The sequence below is a fragment of the Bemisia tabaci genome, chromosome 10 (assembly GCF_918797505.1).
Source record: "Bemisia tabaci chromosome 10, PGI_BMITA_v3".
In the NCBI taxonomy this organism is placed as follows: Eukaryota; Metazoa; Arthropoda; class Insecta; order Hemiptera; family Aleyrodidae; genus Bemisia; species Bemisia tabaci.
In genome coordinates this window covers 40,725,083-40,743,454 of record NC_092802.1, presented here as the reverse complement: position 1 = coordinate 40,743,454, position 18,372 = coordinate 40,725,083, and the positions used below count along the sequence as shown (strand labels likewise).

The window sequence follows — 18,372 nt, the reverse complement described above, 5'->3', positions numbered from 1 at the left end:
AACCCCTACCTATAAGTTTTCCGTGAGGGTATCTGCTAAGTTTGTTAAGCATGAATATCGTAATAAATTGCCTGTTAGCATGATTCTAGAGAGTTAATTTAAAACGAAATTCCTCTTTATTACAGGATAAAATTTCAGAATTGTTTCACCTTGTTTGCTCTGAAAAAAAGTAAGGCTCTCAGAAATTAATTAGGTTCATTGATTTTTCTTAATATTTAGCAAGTGGCAAACATGCTCTAGGATCATTAATGGTACGGAGGATATCGATTCAACACTATTTACTATATCGACTAACTTTATCAGAATTGATCCTTTGGTCCGAAAATGTCAGGAAATATATAGTCGAGAAATTTGTTTTCAAAATTCTGCAGACAATGTGTTTTGAATGAAAGTAAAAAAGAAGCATAGTCGACAACATGAGGCTACGGGTGGAAGTCATGGGCTCTTAAATCGCCTTCAATTCTTCAGGTGGGCCACCAAATATCTTCCATGAAACATTAATTATCTGGTCGATGATCTGCGTCTCGCTTTGCATACAAATCTTGTCCCGCAGATAATTGTATTAGCCTCCATTCTGACGACTTTTGTACCGCCACTGTATTTCTGTTCAAGTCTCCGTGATCGGCGGGTCGTAAAAATTGTTTCGGTTAATCATTCTGGATAATTTGAGTGCATACGCGGGTTGCCGTAAGAGCTCCATGACCAAACCTCCAAAATTACCGACGCGCGACGTTTCCATCATCTCCCATTTAGTTACACATTGATAGCATTTAGCAAAAAGGAACCAGCACAATCACGGCGTTTTCAAAATCGTGCAAAATTTTTTTTTCTTTTAAAAATACTCAAAATATGTACAAAGTTAAAATTCACAGGATTATTTTCCTTTAAAATTTACAATTTTTTTGGAGGGAAGCAACAATTATTTGCTCTTTTGGGATATTTTTTAGGTAATTCTAAAGAAGCGCAACATTATTACAACGCTGCAATTGCGCTGGTTCCAATTTGCTAGATGCGATCCACATATACAGTGGAAACAAAACCACATTGGATCTAGAGTCCAGACTCTTAAAAAGATCGACAAGAAAAAATACTCTTGATTCAATCAGATTTAAGCTTAAATCAAGAACCAAGCCTCTTAATTTGAGCGGATTTCCTTTTGATTTAAGCTTGAATCTGATTGAATCAAGAGTCATTTTTCTTGTCAATGTTTTCAAGAGTCTGGACTCTAGATACAATGTGTTTTTTTTCCCAGTGTAATTGAAGCAACATTATTACAACACTGTAATTGCGCTGGTTCCAATTTGCTAAATGCGATCCACATATAAGTAAACAAGCCACGATCCAAAATACGAATCTGCGTTAACATTGGGGAAAGGGTACACTGTGCGGCGAACGGCGAGTGGCGAATGTTGTGTACGATTTACATGATTTATTCGCACGAGGTTGATCGCTGTTTCGCTTTTCCGTAATTAAACGTCTTCCGACGCACACGCTTGAGTCCTCCGTGGATCCTCTATCATCCGCATCTTCATCCCTCCTCCCTCCTCCCTCCTCCCTCCTCCCCTCAAAGCCCCCTCCTCACCGCCGAAACCAAGTCCCCACCGGTTACAATTACCTCCAACCATCGGATGAGGAGCTTCCCGGACGACTTGTGAGCTTTTTCTTCTCCTCGTTTTCGCACAGTTACCAGTAGCGTGGCGTACTTTGCGATATATCGAATGATCTGCCATTTGAACGTATGGAAAAGGATCGATAATAAGGGTGTTCGCAACGAACACCTCAATAATCGATTCTTCAACATAGCTTCAAATGGAGAAATGTCGATAATCGATCATTCACGCCACGCCACCGACAGTTACCTTTTACGATGGTCGTTTCCGTTACTCATACAGAGTGTATAGCATCAGGATTTTCCCGATTCTATCAGAATTTAAGGAAAAATCTGTCGTAAATTCAGCATTTGAAAAAAGTCGGCTAACCGGCTGGATTTTTATATGCTTTCGCATACGTTTACGCAGAAATTTTAACTTTTCTCCGCAAAAACTCACGATTTGATCAGGATTTTGGAACATTATGGAATCAGGATTAGCAGTCAAAAATCGAGAAAAATCAGAATTTGTATTAGAATACTTAACTCGCACATTGTTTAGTGATCCATCTGAAGTTTGGCCCCTGAGGGCTGATCATTGAAATTGATAGACAAAGGATACATAGAAAGTACGGAGAGATCCTTTTGGTTGAAACGGGTGGTTCTCATAGCCTGAGGAGAAAATGATGGACCGACCACAATAAGGTCTCTTGTCGGTTGCCGTTAGTTAGTCTATAACTTACCTCCTCAGTCCATTGCAACCACCCCTTTCCACCAACAGGATCACTCCACTTTCCCCTGGTAAAAATTGGCAGTAGAATCTGTGTTCCAAAATACCATAGACCTACAGCCGGCTGTAAGATTTCCTATAGCTTCTATAGCCGGCAACACAATTTCTTATAGCCTTTTATAGCCGATGGCGATTAAGCAACAGCCTGACGATAAAGTGTATGCTCCGTTACTAATTACGGATGCTAGGACTTAGTGAGTTTTTGGACTGCCGCTCTCTTTTTGGGCCATAGTATCTTGATTTATTTTGCGAGGAAAGCTCCGTACTTTTGATGGATGCCTACCATTCCTAATATGTTGGAGCGCCTTCAATACCGTATAATACCGTGCAATACCTCTGGTGTGAAATAGTTGCTTCAAGTGCCGTGGTACGCTGCGGCGCGGCGCGGCGCATAGCGCAAAACGCGCATTGGCGCCTACAAACCTAACGGGGATACTTCACGCATTGCGCAATGCGTGAAGTATCCCTGTTAGGTTTGTAGGCGCCAGTGCACCGCCGCTCCGCTTTGTGTTAGGCTCTAATATTTAACCTCGTGAAGTCAGCGTTTTTCAAGTCATGACCTTAAAATATTTGCACACTCTGTATGGATTAATCTCATTTTAATTGATGAAAAAACATGAGTAGTAAAGGAAAATATAAAGTGCGTTTTGTAAATATTAAGGTGATTCCGTACAAACTTAAAGATTTACAAAGCACACGAATTTCTACACAATTTCTTATAGCCTTTTATAGCCTTTTACAGCCGATAGCGGAAAAGCAACTGTCAGGCGATAAAGTGTTAGGCTAAAGTGTCAGGCGATAAAGTGATAAGGTTATTGCCCGGCGATAGGAACTATAGCCCGGCTGTATAATTTTTTATCGTTTCGTGTAGCCCGGCCGTAAGATTTTTTCCACTTTCTACAGCCAGCTATATGATTTTGTATCGCTTTCTTCAGTCGGCTATAAGAACTCCTATGGTACTTTGAAACGCAGCTCCTATCGCCAATTTTTACCAGGGATCTCTTCGTCTTTTTTGTCTATCGCTTTGTGTATCAATTTCAATAATCAGCTTGCTGATTACTGAGTTTGGTAGACAGAGCTATGAACAAGGAAGCGATAGGGAAAATGGTATGATCTTATTGGTGGAGGTGAGTGGTTGCAATTGACAAAGGAGGTAAGTAATAGACTCACCAATGGCAACCGACAAGAGACCCTAAGGTCGGTCCATAATTTTCCCTTAGTCCATAGGAGCCACCCGTTTCAACCAATCGAATCTCTCCGTACTCTCTATGTATTCTTTGTCTATCGATTTCAATAATCAGCCTGCAGGGACCAATCTTCAAATGGATCACTAAAAAATGTGCGGATCAAGTATTCTAATGCTTAACTCGTATGTTCTCTCGGTACCCTTTTGGGCCACAGGGTCATGTAGGTGCTGTAATTCTTGGTCAAACCAGAGGTTCAGGACAGGGGCCAAATTTTAAATAGACCACTGGACAGTGTGCAAATTTAAGCAATCGGATGCATGCTTTCTCCCTCCATTTTATGTATCAATTTCAATAATAAGCCCGGTGTCCTGAACCTGTGGATTGACCTAGAGTACCTATATAGCGAGAGTATGGACAGATCGCTTCATGGAGGGCTTAGGGCCCAAAAGTGCAGCCACCCTTCCAACCAACTTCTATCGCACAAAATTTCACCGCCAGTCTGCAGATTCCAATTCTAACTAAGGTGGCTAAGAATGTACATAAATGAGCGTTCTTCCGCAAAATTGAGTAAATTTATGCAAAAACTAAGTCAAATACGTCCTTTATAAACGATGGTTCGTAACAATTGTATTATTAAAGCGCTCTGGATAATTGCAACTCATAGGTTGGCTGCATTTCTGGGCCCTAACTTTATTCGCGGAGACATCGGTGAAGGCCTGATGGACTTTCGGAGTTTCAGATCTGTCTATTCTCTCGCTATATAGGTACTCTAGTTTGACCAAGAATCGGATCGCGGAAAGGCTCGTATTTTGAGGAGCTCGGGGCCGGCAGGGCCGGGACTGGGCGGTGGGCATAAGGTCAAGCGGTGCTGGACGTGGCGTCGCGGTGCGTGGAGCGTCGTCGGTCGGTCGGTCGGGAAGATGGACGCCCGCGGCGCTCGTCTGACGATCCGATCCCGGTCGGAGTCCGACTCGGCTGAGGTCACTGATCTGCGGCGACCTTACCGCGCCCCCCCCCCTCCCCGTTCCCGTCGCCCGTCTCGTTATGCGCTCCGCTAAGTGTGTTATGCCATCCGATCATTGTCCTTGCCATCAATTCCTCCCCCGGGTCATCCTCCGACTTTTGCTCCGGCGGGCCTTTGCCGCGACCCCGAATTCGTCCCATTGTCAAGTTCACGCCCGGTACCGTAACTCCCGTCCGTCACCGACGCTCTTTTTACTTTCGGCCGCCCCCCCCCCCCCCACCCCACCACTGTCGCTCCTTTCTCCGCCGGTGTCGCCGCTTCCTGGTTTCTCTTCGCTTCGCTCTCGTCAACTCGCTCTGCTCCGTTCCTAGAAGGAACTTCATCGGCCGACGGCATCTTCGGCTCACTCTTCGATATACAGGATTATTCAAAAGTTACGCACCACTGGCCATGAGGGGGGTGGCCATTTGAAATTTTTGAGTTGCTTTCCACCCCCTCCCCTCGAGGGGATCAAAAACTGGAAAGTACCGAAAAAATTTCCCCCCTCAATACGAGGAAAAACGTCGTAAACCGCAAGTCCGAATTAGAACTGAAGTTATGGGCAGTGGTGCGTGACTTTTGAATAACCCTGTATCTCTAAGATTCCTGTTCGTATTCGTTCCACACGGAGAAAAAAACTTCGTGCGCGGGACCCGAAGTTTAGGTCATATGGATCTCTGAAGTTTTCAGATTGGGCATCTGAACACTTTAGATCTAGCTGGTTCGGATAACGCATCTGAAACTTCAGTTCTTACATCTGAAGAACTTCAGATGTGAGAACCGAAGTTTTTCGGATGCGAGAACCGAAGTACTTTAGATGTAAGAACTGAAGTTTCAGATGTGTGGTCCGAACCTCGACAGCTGGATCTAAAGTGCTCAGATACTCAATCCGAAAACTTCAGTGATCCATATGACCTAAACTTCGGGTCCCACGCACGAAGTTTTCTTCTCCGTGCACGTTGAATATTTCGTAGCATCCTCGTGCGTAACAGTCGTATGGACCGACTCCTCTTGTCGAATGTTTACGTCTGCCAAGATATCTTTTTTGAAACGGTAAGCTTAAGAAAACTTCTTTTTATTACGCAGAATGTCAAGTTAGGAGAGTGTATATCAGACTTTCCCGATGCGCTTATTGTGATTTTTCAGCTATTTACCATAAGAAACAATTCCTCTCCTTGCTCTGGCTAAATATTGCAACAGGCCTTTAGGAATAAATTTTGTATTAATGAACCTCTTTTTCTTGTTCATTCAGAATCAATACTGCGATTAGTTACCTTACACGTTGAACTAATTTGAAGCTCAGTTTTTGACGACTGAAACGGTTGATTTGGGCTGAAGGGGAATGCACTTACTGAACTACTCAGCGGGTCGTATAACCGAGCTTTTTTCTCCCTGACTCCAGATAGGTGCTTTTATAGATGAACGAGACTAATAAATGGACGTCGTATTTCAATAACGAGCTATATTTGGTTCATGAATTGAACAATTATTGGAGAAGATATGACAAAATGATCTAATCTGCTAAAATGCGTGTGTTTAAATGGGAAATGCCGTCAGATAACGTCACTAGGCGGTGCATTTCCTCACTTTTAAATCTCTTTTTATACTATTACCCATATCAGAAAAAAACCATAAAAAATACTGTGAATTCAGCTCCTCAAGCACTTTCAGATGAAGCAATAAAAAATTTGCATGCAAATTCTCCATCGGGCGGTTTAAAACGGCTGTGCGGATTTTTGTGCAAATTTCAGGAAATTTTTTGGATAGTACGGAGCTTCCCTCTTAAAATTTTCAAAAGAATCCGCACAAAGGTTCTCCTGTAAAAAATTAAAATGCTTGGTTAAATTAGGTAATAGCAAATGTGGTTCCTTTCCATTAGCGGATCCAGAAAATCGGCAACATCCCCCCCCCCCCCATTTGAACCTATGGAAATGTATCGATTCTTGTAGGGGCCAGGTGCTCCGACAAGAATCGATCATTTAATATAGGTTAAAATGGAGGAAATCCGGTGTTGGCAAATCGCTGGATCCGCCTCTGTTCCTTTCTGCTACACGCGGTGCATTTAGCACTCTATTATACGTAAATGTTTAAAGTTTCGTAAACTTGAATATATCGACGGTGAAACTACCAAACCACGTATCTCGGTTTGTGACGTCGCAGACTTCCTGCCATACATCAATTTTTAAATGAAAAACTACTTAACGTCCAGTCTTGAAAATTTCTGTGATTTTTCCTCTTCGTGCGGAGAAAATTCTGTGAAAATTTCAAGGAATAATAATGATGTGGTCTACTTCATAAAAATAAAATGCGAGCGTAGATTTTTAAACACCGCAAACGAGATACGTGGTTTGGTAGTTTCACAGTCGATATGTTCTTTGACAGAGGAGGTTTTTAGCTGCGTTTGAATTTGTCTATGTATTTCGGCAGCGGTGCGAAGCGGGCTCAGCGGGTGCGTCGTGCGTTGCTGATGTCGCTGCTGCTGGTGGGGCCTGGGGCGCCAAAAGCAAAACCAGTTTCTGATCGCACGCCAGGCTCCGAGCCCGACTCACCTGCTTCCAGGCCTTTACCGATATTTTACTCGGAACCGCAATCTGAGTTCCTCTTCTCCAACTTCCATTTCGGAGGCCCACAATGTGTCTATGAAGAGGAGGAAACTTGGAATATTTTCAGAAGATCAGCAGCCTGATTGTTGAAACTTCAGCTGGCTATGTCGACAAGGTAAGACAAGCCACAGCCCTATCTACGCCGTGTAATATATCGATTTTCGATTCTTGTTGTGCCGACATAACTCTCAACAATCAGGCTGCAGGGTCGTATTTATGATCGTTCCATAAACAGCTCAAGTGCGCATGTAGAGGACTCATTTTTAAGCGCTCAGCCGATAGGGAGTTTGGTGAGCGAGCTCTTTCATCTGAATGTTGCTCATCCTCTTCGGAGAACTTAAAAATGTGCCTACTCTTGAATGAAGCACTATAATAATTTCAATGTGTGTGAACTTGGAGTAAAATCAGGGTGTCTACAAGTCTGGAATTTCCGGAAAGTCCGGAAAAAGTACTGATTTTTTAAGGGCGGTACGGAAGTACTGAAAAAGTGCGGAAATTCGCCAAGGAGGTCCGTAATTTTTTCATTCTTGTCGCAAATTTGAGCGAGAAATTCAAAATTTTGAAATTCTCCGAATTTCGTCAAATGGAGCTACTGAAAAAGTACTGACTTTTTCTGTCAAGGAGGTACTGAATTTCTTGAGGATGCACTGAAAAATTACTGTAAAAGCACTGGTTTTTGGCCAGCCTGTTCTAGTAGACACCCAGAAAATTCAGTAATATAACTTCGGAAAGGAAACATTGTATAAGGGATTACAATGATTTGTCATAAATAGGTGGGAACATTTGAATCCGGGCTTTTATTTACCATCAGTGTTGTGCACTCTTTCCCACTGTCAGTGTAAGGAAAGCCAGTGCGCCTTCAATTACCTGCGTATGCAATACGGGCATCCACGGAGTACGAATAATTGTATCCAGACGCCGCTTTGCCATCGTGGTGGACGCGGCTGTTTGCGATGGACGCAGGAGGTGATTAACAGTAATTTTGGTCAAATCGACCAAAACTGTAGGTCACTATGAGACATCTGAAGACTTCTACTGTTCCTTATTGTGATTAAAGGACGTTCAAGGAAATCCTCAACACGGCATCATAGAGAGGACAAGTTTTGCTAACCGCGAGTAAAATTTAGCATTATAAATTTGAAAATGAGTCCTTGAAAGAGAGTTCAATGATTCATCACTGCAAAAATTACGAAATACGAAAGACAATATCTTGCGAGTTTGGTAAATTTTAAGAAAGGTTCGCTCTTACCTTAAATTTTGTCAAAAACATAGAATTCCTCTTTCGACTTTAGTACTTTTTTCAGTGAAAAATGTTTGTAATCCTTTGCAATGATCCAAGTTATACTGCTGAATTTTACTCGAGGATGGTAAAAATTGTCCTTTTTATAATGCTATGTTAGGGATCAATTGGACGGAGTTAAATAGAAAGGAACCAAGCCACATCGGGATCGAACCGAGAAAAAGAGGTTTCAAGTTTGGCTTTTGCATAAGACTCAATGTAAAAGATAAACTTCAAGTTCAATTTCTGCAAAATTTGCTCCAACAAAAACTTTGAATTTTTGGCGATAGATAGTTGAGCAACGGTTGAGTTCAAAACCACTCATAACTCAATTTTTCCCAAAATGTGGGTTGGTTCCTTTCTGCTTAAGTCAGTCCAATTGGACTACATTTTGCAATTAGGAACTATCAATTTCGGCCCGGTCTAAAAAACAACGTATGTGCCATTAGTTTCCCTATGCACGAAAGTGTTTTTTCAGCTGAGCCAGAATTTATGGCTCCAAATCGCAAAGTGCAGTCCAATTTTAACTCGCCTTAACCACAATGTAAACCCTTTTCGATCTCCTGAAGGATGGAGTTGTAGGATTACGGACCCGCATACGGAGTAACCGTTAGTTAGTTAGTTAGTTAGTTAGTTATTTTATTTATAGACATTCAGTATCCTAGGCTATGAACGTCTTTACAAATAATTTGGAAGATGGGTTTATATACAAAAATTCAGACTTTTAAATTAAGGGAGGCAAAACGTTTAAGTACTTTGGTTGTTTCATCGCATTTTAGTTGGTACGTATCCCTCTTGAACGTTAGTGAGCATATCTTTAAGCGGAGATCCATGAGGGCAGAGCAGTCCATAATCACGTGTTTGACGGTGAGAGGTGATGAATTGCAGAAGTTACAGATGGGTTTATCACACAAAACACCATGTAACATCATTGTAACATCACACTGGAAAAAAAAACACACTGGATCTAAAGTCCAGACTCTTAAAAACATCGACAAGAAAAAGTACTCTTGATTCAATCAGAATCTAGCTTAAATCAAGAACCAAGCCTCTTAATTTAAGCGGATTTCGTTTTGATTCAAGCAAAAATCCGATCGAGTCGAGAATATTTTTTCTTGTCAATGTTTTCAAGAGTCTGGACTCTAGATCCAATGTGTTTGTCTTTTTCCAGTGCATGCAATTGAATCGCATTGTTTTTATTACTGGCTTGTAGCTAGATACTTATGATCACTTTTTTTTTCCTCATTCGACTATTTGGTCCCTTTTTCCCGCGTGCATAACTCGAGTGCAGCAGACCCATCAGATTCCCTCGATTTCGATACGAGTCAGTCATTCCTGCGCCAGAACTTGACGAAAAAGCCGAAGACGAACATCCACAGGACGGTACGAGGAATTCGGCTCGGAAACCGAAACAGCGGGACCGAAGTCATCCCGGGCGCAACAACGCACACTATTACGTCTCAAATTCACCGTTGTGCCCTCCCCCCTCCCTCCCTCCCCCCTCCCTCCCCCTCCCCCCTCCCGCCCCCCGGGGAGGCGCCCTCCTTAATCGGCAAAAGCCCAAACGAGGAAGAAAAAGAAACAGAGACGCCACGGCGACCACTGCAAGTTATCCGAATACCGAAAATAGTTGCCGAGAACGAATTTTTTCCTCTTCCGTTTTTTTATCCGCGTATAAAATGTGTGTCATCCGGTCGCCCGCCGAAACCGCTCATCTCCCGCCGGGGTTCGCCGGGACATGCGCGGTTCTTCGCCGGGGATTTGGCAGCGCTAGGATCCGAGTATCGAACTGGAGGAAAAGCTTTTCGGGGAACGGGGGGGGGGAGTTGGTTGCGGGGGGGGGGCGGCGGCGCACAGTGGATCGAGTCAATTAGAGAGGTCGGACGTGAAATTTTTGACTAAAACTGCAAACTTTGGTGTTTGTTTCGTCATATTTTACATTTCAAGGGGTGGTTTAGACAGAAAATTTCATAACTAAACCAATGGAATCACTTTTAGAACCTTAAAGTTTCGTACGAACGGAGTTATAAGTGTTTAATGATTCCAAATTTTGTCCGACCTCCCCTATTGACTCGATCCACTGTGCGGCGGGGGATTTTGGACGGGTGCCCGAACTAGGCACAGATGGGAGTCTGGACCGGCGCGCGCGACACCAGGTCGGCGCTCCTCTGACGGAAGGGCGTATCGCAATTACCACGTGAGCCCTGTTCTCCGTTTAACCCCATGCTTCCTGGGGCTCATGCGCGAGTAGAGATGCGCCCTTACGTCGGAGGAGCGACCGAGATCAGGGGATCAGAAGTGGAACGCCCGAGCGGCAGGTCACCCACCAATCGTTCTCTGGGACACTGTTGCCAGCGCGCTCCGGGCTGAGTATTGAAATTGGTGGAAGAGGAAGATAAGGGGAAAATACATTGTAGTTAAATGGTCCCTTTTTTGCCAATCTCTAACCTGAACATGTGTTCGCTGTGTGCCCGAAACGCAACTACGAAAGCATGCAGAAAGCAGCACTGACAGGGTGTCTACAAGTCCGGAATTTCTGGAAAGTCCGGGAACAGTACTGATTTTTCTAGGGCGGTATGGAAGTACTGAAAATGTGCGGAAATTTTGCAAGGAAGTCCGGATTTTTTTTCATTTTTGTCGCAATTTGAGCGGGATTTTTAAATTTTTCGAATTTCGCCAGTTGAAGGTAATGAAAAAGTACTGAATTTTTCTTTTGAGGTGGTACTGAATTTCTTGAGAATGCACTGAAAAGGTACTGTAAATGTACTGATTTTTTACCAGCCTGTTTTTGTAGACACCCTGACTGACAGCTGTCTTGCCTAACTTCAGCAACTCATGAAAATGTAAAAGACTCTCTCATACAGTAGAAAACAAGATTCTTCGATTCTTAATAATGTGTACGATTTCTGAGAGTTTTTCGGATGACAGGTGGCAATTTGACAAAAACCAGAGTCTTCTTTCAATAAGATTTTCCTCTCAGACGCTACTGTGCTCATCTCCTTGTGGCTTCTTTTTTGCAGTTAGACTCTCTTCGCTTTCATGGCAGTGCGCTATTGTGTCAAGGAGTAAATTTTAGACTCAGTTGATCCGTCCATTCAAATTTTCGCGCGAGTAAGACCTGAGAAGTCGATTTAATTACGTCCATCTCTTGTGCACAACAGACCCATTACGGACTATGTCTATGCCCCACATATGTCGAATGAACCGAAATTACTTAATTACCTGTGCCCGCCCCCACGGACTCCAAAAATACGACAGAACCTCCAGAACCTGGATGCAACTATTCGTGCACTTAGGATATCCATGTTGCATACATGAAAAATTGAAGGCGCGAGAAAAATTCACGCTCTCGGTAGTAACGAAGATACGTTGCCGCGGTATCGATAGCAAATGATGCAACTATTCGCACTCATTTAGGATCTCCATATTGCATTCATGAAACATCGAAGATGCACTCGACAACTTTTGGGTGCATCTTTCCCTGGACGCAACACAAGAAAGTGCGGAAAAAGAGGAGTGCAAGAAAGAACGGACGCGAAAAATAGGAAAATGCTGTGAACTGCGCAAGTGGGTCAGTTGCGCTGGTCATAGAATCGTGTTTTGATATACAAGGACGAGCCTTGCAAATCAGCTGAAAATAAAAAGATCTGCCCAAACAGCAACTTTCAATGTTCAATAATACCGAGAGATCGTCCTTTGAAAATTCGGGTTTTTTGACGTCATTCACCGCGGTAGTGACACCCTTGGTTTCTTCCAACTTGCTCTTATTAGTCAGTGTGACGCAAATTTGCACTAATTACGCAACGTGAAACTCGGATGAAAGCAAGGAAGAAGAAACCAAGGGCGGCACTCCCGCGGTGGACGTCAAAAACCCGACTTATCAAAGGGCGATATCTCGGTTAATATTGAAAGTAGATAGTTGCTGTATAGACAGATCTCATTATTTATGGCTAATCTACAAGAATCAAGCATCATAAAAAATTCTCTAACCAGTGCAACTGACCCTCGTACTTCAGTAAATAGATTTCTAACTTTTTCTACTCAGTCGTTGTGATTATTGTATGATCGTACTCCGATATCGTTTTTCCATTTGTGTAATTTTTATCTATAATGTTTGGGCAACCGACTGTCCACTGTCATTCGCATAGCTCCATACTAATGCGATTTTTTGGTTTCTTACGATAAAAAAAAATGCTAATTTAAGTACTCTTACTATTGTAAAATATACATTTGCAAGAAGTCGGACACGTTTTTTTAAACAATTTAATCGTTAAATCAGCTATCCATTTTTTCCTTGAACGCACGCTCTTTGTGTGGATCTCCGCCAAAATTCAATTTCAGTTTACCGACAGGATTTACAGAGGTTCCTCATGAAGTTCCACTTTCGGTTATAATAATATTTACGATGACGCTGTAAATCCTACTTTTATTTTTCCTCTTTCTTCGAATATACCTATTTCATTTCCGCCCTCGTTGCGTACTGCGCGCCCTACATATACGCTTCGCTTACAGAGATAATATATTTAAGAAACCCCGCATTACTATCTGTACAATTGTGCAGATTTCCAACAAAAAGACTTATTCCTAAGCAAGCCATGGATGATAGAATAACTGATTCCAATCGATTAATGAAGAGGTTCATATTTACCAGACCACCAAAATATGTTTAAACAACGCAAATTTCTACGGCAGGTTGGGAAATTAGGAGTGCATTACAGACTTCGCCAATGCGCTCATCGTGACTTTTGAGACATTCTTTATAAGAAACAACTCTTAAGCTTGATTTAGCGAAAGTTTGCAACAGGCTCATTGCATTTATTGTAATTTTCATGAAGAAAGTACAAAGATAAAAAAAAAAAATACTAACATTCACGAGTGGGTCTGGTGAACGCTCTCCAACGTCCACACGTTGGAATCAACCCCTTGTTTGTTCTTCACATAGATGATTATAGCTTTGGTAGCAATTTGTCCATTCTCAACTTGCGCGAACAGAAAATTTTCAAAGTTTTCAAAATTTTGATGACGCCTGAGTTTGGATACAAATCAGCCAACAGTTCTCCTACAAAAGTGAGGAAACTCACAAATAAACCTATGATAAGCCCTATGAAAGCTGACTGCAAATCGTTTAGATCATACGGTTTCGGCTCAGCATCTTCGGCATCTGTTCCCTCCGATGAAAATGCGATTGCGTTGGCTTCATTTTTCTCTGCAATTTTTCTCGCGTGCCCAGTTTCTAGATGTTGATAAATTATTCGATTCAATTTATCATAAAAAAAAGAGTTTTTAAGGAAAGGAATCATTACCGGATACGTAATCAGGCACTCTTGCATTAGATGATACTCAGTATCAACTTGAAATGCATGCCTCATAAGAATATTCTCTTTACGGATGGAAGAGAATGGTACACTGATCATCGCAGCATCCATCGCAGCCATCGAAAGGATATTCTTTTTAATATCCACCATGCGATTTTTAATCAAATTAGAATCTGCGGATGACTCATTATTCTCAGAAAGAATAAGATAATCAAGAACGAATCCTCCGAAAATTTCGGCCACAGAGTATTCGTACAGATTACCCACCAATTTGGTCCTTAGCACCTCAGATTGGTTTTGCTGATACAACATTTCCTGTTCCAATTCAACATCATTATAAGATATTTGAATGAGCAGTTCTGATTCTTCCAAGGCTTTCAATGAATCAATTTCCGGATACTGAACTCTCTTGCTAAGAAGCGTTGTCATGCAACCCAAAAAAGCATTCGTTATGATGATAGCAGAAAAACTGAAAATCACGAAGAGGACTTTTCCAGTCGAAAGATGGCCCAGACGTAGGTTTGCTGGGCTACCACACATGAAGTACGCGTAAACAGTTAACAGAGGGGATGAGTTCCTGTAAAATTCAACTTCTGCGTCTGAGTAGAAGAAGTAGAATACTTTGCATTGTAAATAATGGAAAGTGCCCAGAATGATCCAGTAACAAACAATCGTAATAATAATTAGTGTCCATACGGGTGGCGAAAAGCTTTTGAAAATCACCAGACCTTGTGACATAAAACCACTATGTGGAGTTGCAAAGCACAGAGATCTCGTATCAACGCTGACTGAAAAATCATACCTGGAGTAATTTGCTCCTTCTAAATTTAGTCCATAGTCAAACAGCTGCAAGTCTATGTCGAATTTTAAGCCTGCTTCGGTCCCGTAACTGTTGAATTGGTCTTCCAAGTATTTCGTATAGAATGGGTACGTTAATGTGCAATTAACAGCACGTTTGAAGTCATTCAATACTGCCTCGTACGATTCAGTCCAAACGGCCGAGGATAAAGGCACAAATTTGTATTCATGATTGTCTCCTGAGGTGTTCAATATGCTGATTGATTTCCTCTGCATATCACTCCAAGAGAAGACGAAGAAATTTTGATTGGTCTCATCTTCAGTTGAGATGAGTTTTTCCATGAATGGATTATATTTTTCACAACCATGCGAGTGGCAAATGACTGATCTTATTCCTCTGAAGAAGCGCCAAAAGAATTTGAAACAGAACAGCAGGCTGGCGACCGGGTCTGTATCCACAGTGTACTTTTCCAATCCATTCTCTATTCCAGAATTTCTGTCTTTAATAATTTTGTATACGTCGGGTGGCTGTAAATCTCATCAAAATTTTTTAAGATGAAAATAAGATAATTCTTCGAATTCCAAATTTTGTTGATGTACAAACCTCGGGTTGCATTAAATACTCGATCGCTCAGAATCGAGTTTGGCTCCAATTCGGCTGAAGATAGTCTCAACTCTTTACTGCATGTTTCTTCCCCTTGCGTCCAAAGAGAACGACCATCTACTGTCACGCAATACGGAGGTAAAATACCCTTCGACTGATGTTCTTTTCTGATTTTATCGTATTCGAGATTGATCGAGTCTCCGCCGTTTACGTCTGAGAGTTCTGAGTATGAGATAGTGTAAAAAATTAAACTCATCAGCTCTCTCATATCTTTGAGGAGGAACATGATATTCTTGCCATGATCGGTATTGACAGCGTTTGTCAAGTGACTGTGGTGGGATATCAAAACGGTTTTAATGGAAGCTTCATGCAAGCGTCGATTAAAGTGCTCGAAAGAGGGTTCGGAATGTAAACCGTCCTCGTAAATGTAAAATAATTCTTGTTTCGATTCGTCGACCATGCTTCGACATGTGTTGAAAGCTATTGAAGTTAAAGACTCCCATTCGCTCTCTGGAGATAGCGCCAAAATCTGATTGGTTTGCGGATCAAAGAAAATCAGACCAACAACGTGGAGGAAAAATAAAAGGGAACACTCATGCATAATTTGGGAGCGAATATCTCGCCTTGCCGTACTGCAAAACAAAAGATAGAACAAATCAGTTAATAATAGATGTTCTGTTCGTGTTCTTTTACACGGAATTTTCAATCCTGATATTTGGGCTCTCGGTTCGATTTCCTAGAATCAAAATATAGTTTTAATCGCTTACCATGTTAATTTCCCTCGCTGAAAGCAGTAAATTTTATGCGGTAAAAACACCTACTTCGCAAGATTTTCACGATTTTAACTTATCTACGAATCAGATTCAATCCGTATTTAAGTCTCACCGAGTTACCTTGAATACCTCATCAGGCGCCTCTAAAACCTGCAAAACAAACTTCTGTGGAGGTTTGTTAAGCACTTGAAAAGTTACAGCAAGGACAAATGTTTTCCCTTTATTTTCATGTTTAATAATTGAGCTGTTATCGGGATTTTACCCTATTTGAAATTCTATTCAAGGTCTTATTTCCGTAATACCAATCTTTGTTGCCGTGCTGAGGAAGAACGCCGTATGAACACTTGAGAGTTGCCAAATTTCCTTCGATAAAAGGTTTATTTTTGAGGATAGTTATGAATATTTTTCCTTGAAATTATCAGGAGCTTTAGGTTAAATCGCGAACAAAATTACTTGAAAAATTGAATGAAATAATATCCATAAGTTTACTAGGAAATTCGCGTTTTATCGAAGGAAATGTGGCAACGCCTGAGGGTTCTTAAGGGGTTTTCCCTTAGCGCGGCAGTATTGGTGGGTTACGATGGGACGCGCGTTTATGGGCGTATCCGATCGTAGTTCGATGTATCGTTTGGTTCAAAGCAATTGAACATAAAGTCAATCCAAAATTTTAGGATATAAGTTAGAGAAGCTGAAAATGACAAATTTCGTAGCAATTTCACTCTTCTTGGCAAAGTAGTACTCACAATATGAATTCCGTGCGAATAAAAAATCTATCAGATAAAACCCGTTTCGTTAGATCACTCAATTGACTTTTAAGGCTATGTTTCTGTTTTGAACCAATCGATATCGATAAGTCGCAAGCAATTAGCAATCGCCGGCAATTTGCAAGCGGTTTACACGTTGTTCCAATAAATCGCAATAATGTGCATCGGCATGATGCAATATTTAAGGGTTACGGTCTTCAAAAGTATGAGCTCGGCTTGAAGCGCCTTCATTTTCTGTGATACTCTACGCTCTGTCACGAAGTTAGTTTAGTTGCCTGTCCGATCTCAACCCAACTAAAGTCACAGAGTTCACTACACGCTCTTCTGAGTGTGCATATTTCTGCCATGTTTTTAAGGATGAAAAAGTGTCTATTCACATTCAGGGCAACATAATCAGCACTTTAATTTTGTCCTTTGATTTTTGTATTTTATGCTTCTATATATTTAATCACCAATGGCTCGTTAATTGCCGGCGATTGCCAGTTGCCTGCGACGGATAGAATCTCACCCGTTTGATGTATCGAACACGATCCATTGTCTTGTTTTTCCACCCCGACGTCGACGAGGACAGAGCGATGCATACTGCACGGCCTGTTGCAGTATCTGCAGTTCGGATAGGCGCAAGGCCTCTCCTATCTTGACTTGAGGGTTTGTTTGCCTCCCTCGCACGAGTTAGCTATCGTCCCCGATTTCCTTCCAAATAATTAATTAATAGGGTTAATCGAGAGGATTTTCGAAGCCCACCCCTCTCAATACCCACGATAACCGCCCTCTAAGTTTTGGCCCATCGTCAATCTCAATCCCTGTTTTCTGAGCAACGTTCTGTTCCAGCGCATAATGGAAATTGAACTTTTTGATTCAAGTAATCGTACTTACCGGTTATGGGAATTGAGTGTCGGATACTTGAACCAAAAAAATTCGTTGCTTCTATTACGTGTAAACTGAAAACCTAGGTTTTCAGTATGAATTCATTTTTTTTTCTCGCGTATTTGGTACTCGAAAGTATTGTTGATCAGTTGGGGCACTCTCAAGCTCATCAAAGGGACACCTGCGGACTGATTGTTGAAATAGACAAAGCTATGAACAAAAAAACATAGGGTGTATGGAGCGATCCTATTTGATGGACTAACTAAAGGGTCTCTAGTTTATTGCCGTTAGTTAGTCTATTACCCACCTCCTATTTCCGTTGCAATCACCCGCCTTTACCAATAGGATCCCTCCATGGCCCTCTTGTCTTTTTTGTCTATAGTTCTGTCTATCAATTTCATTCATAAGCCCGCTGGCGCAAGCAAATAGATGCGAAAATACAGGATCTGCCGCGTACTTAAGCCGCGTTTGTATTGCGAATTCCTTCGAGACAAAACCGCATCATCTCTTTTTAACAATGAGCCCTCAAAACCACGGCCAGAAAGCGGGAGTAGGGCTCAACTTAAACCGGTCCATACGCTGTAAATTGTCGTCCATCCCTCTCGCACTCGCGGATCGGATGCGGCATTCTTCGGCTCGTCAATGGGACAACTTACGGATACACACACACTCTGACAAAATTACAGGCTCTGCCTCGTATTTTCGCCGCGGTGGTAGTGGAAATTCCTTTGCGGCAAAACCGCTTGATTGCTTTTCGATCATGAGCCCCCGAAGGTACGGTTGTAAACAGGGAGTAAAACT

The 18,372-nt window shown here is 41.9% G+C and overlaps 1 protein-coding gene across 2 annotated transcripts in view; it reads left to right on the top strand.

The window, feature by feature from the left end:
• Positions 1 to 18,372, top strand: part of LOC109031924 (serine/threonine-protein kinase S6KL) — a 238,593-nt gene that overhangs the window by 183,476 nt on the left and 36,745 nt on the right. The gene's annotated exons all lie outside the window — the stretch shown is intronic.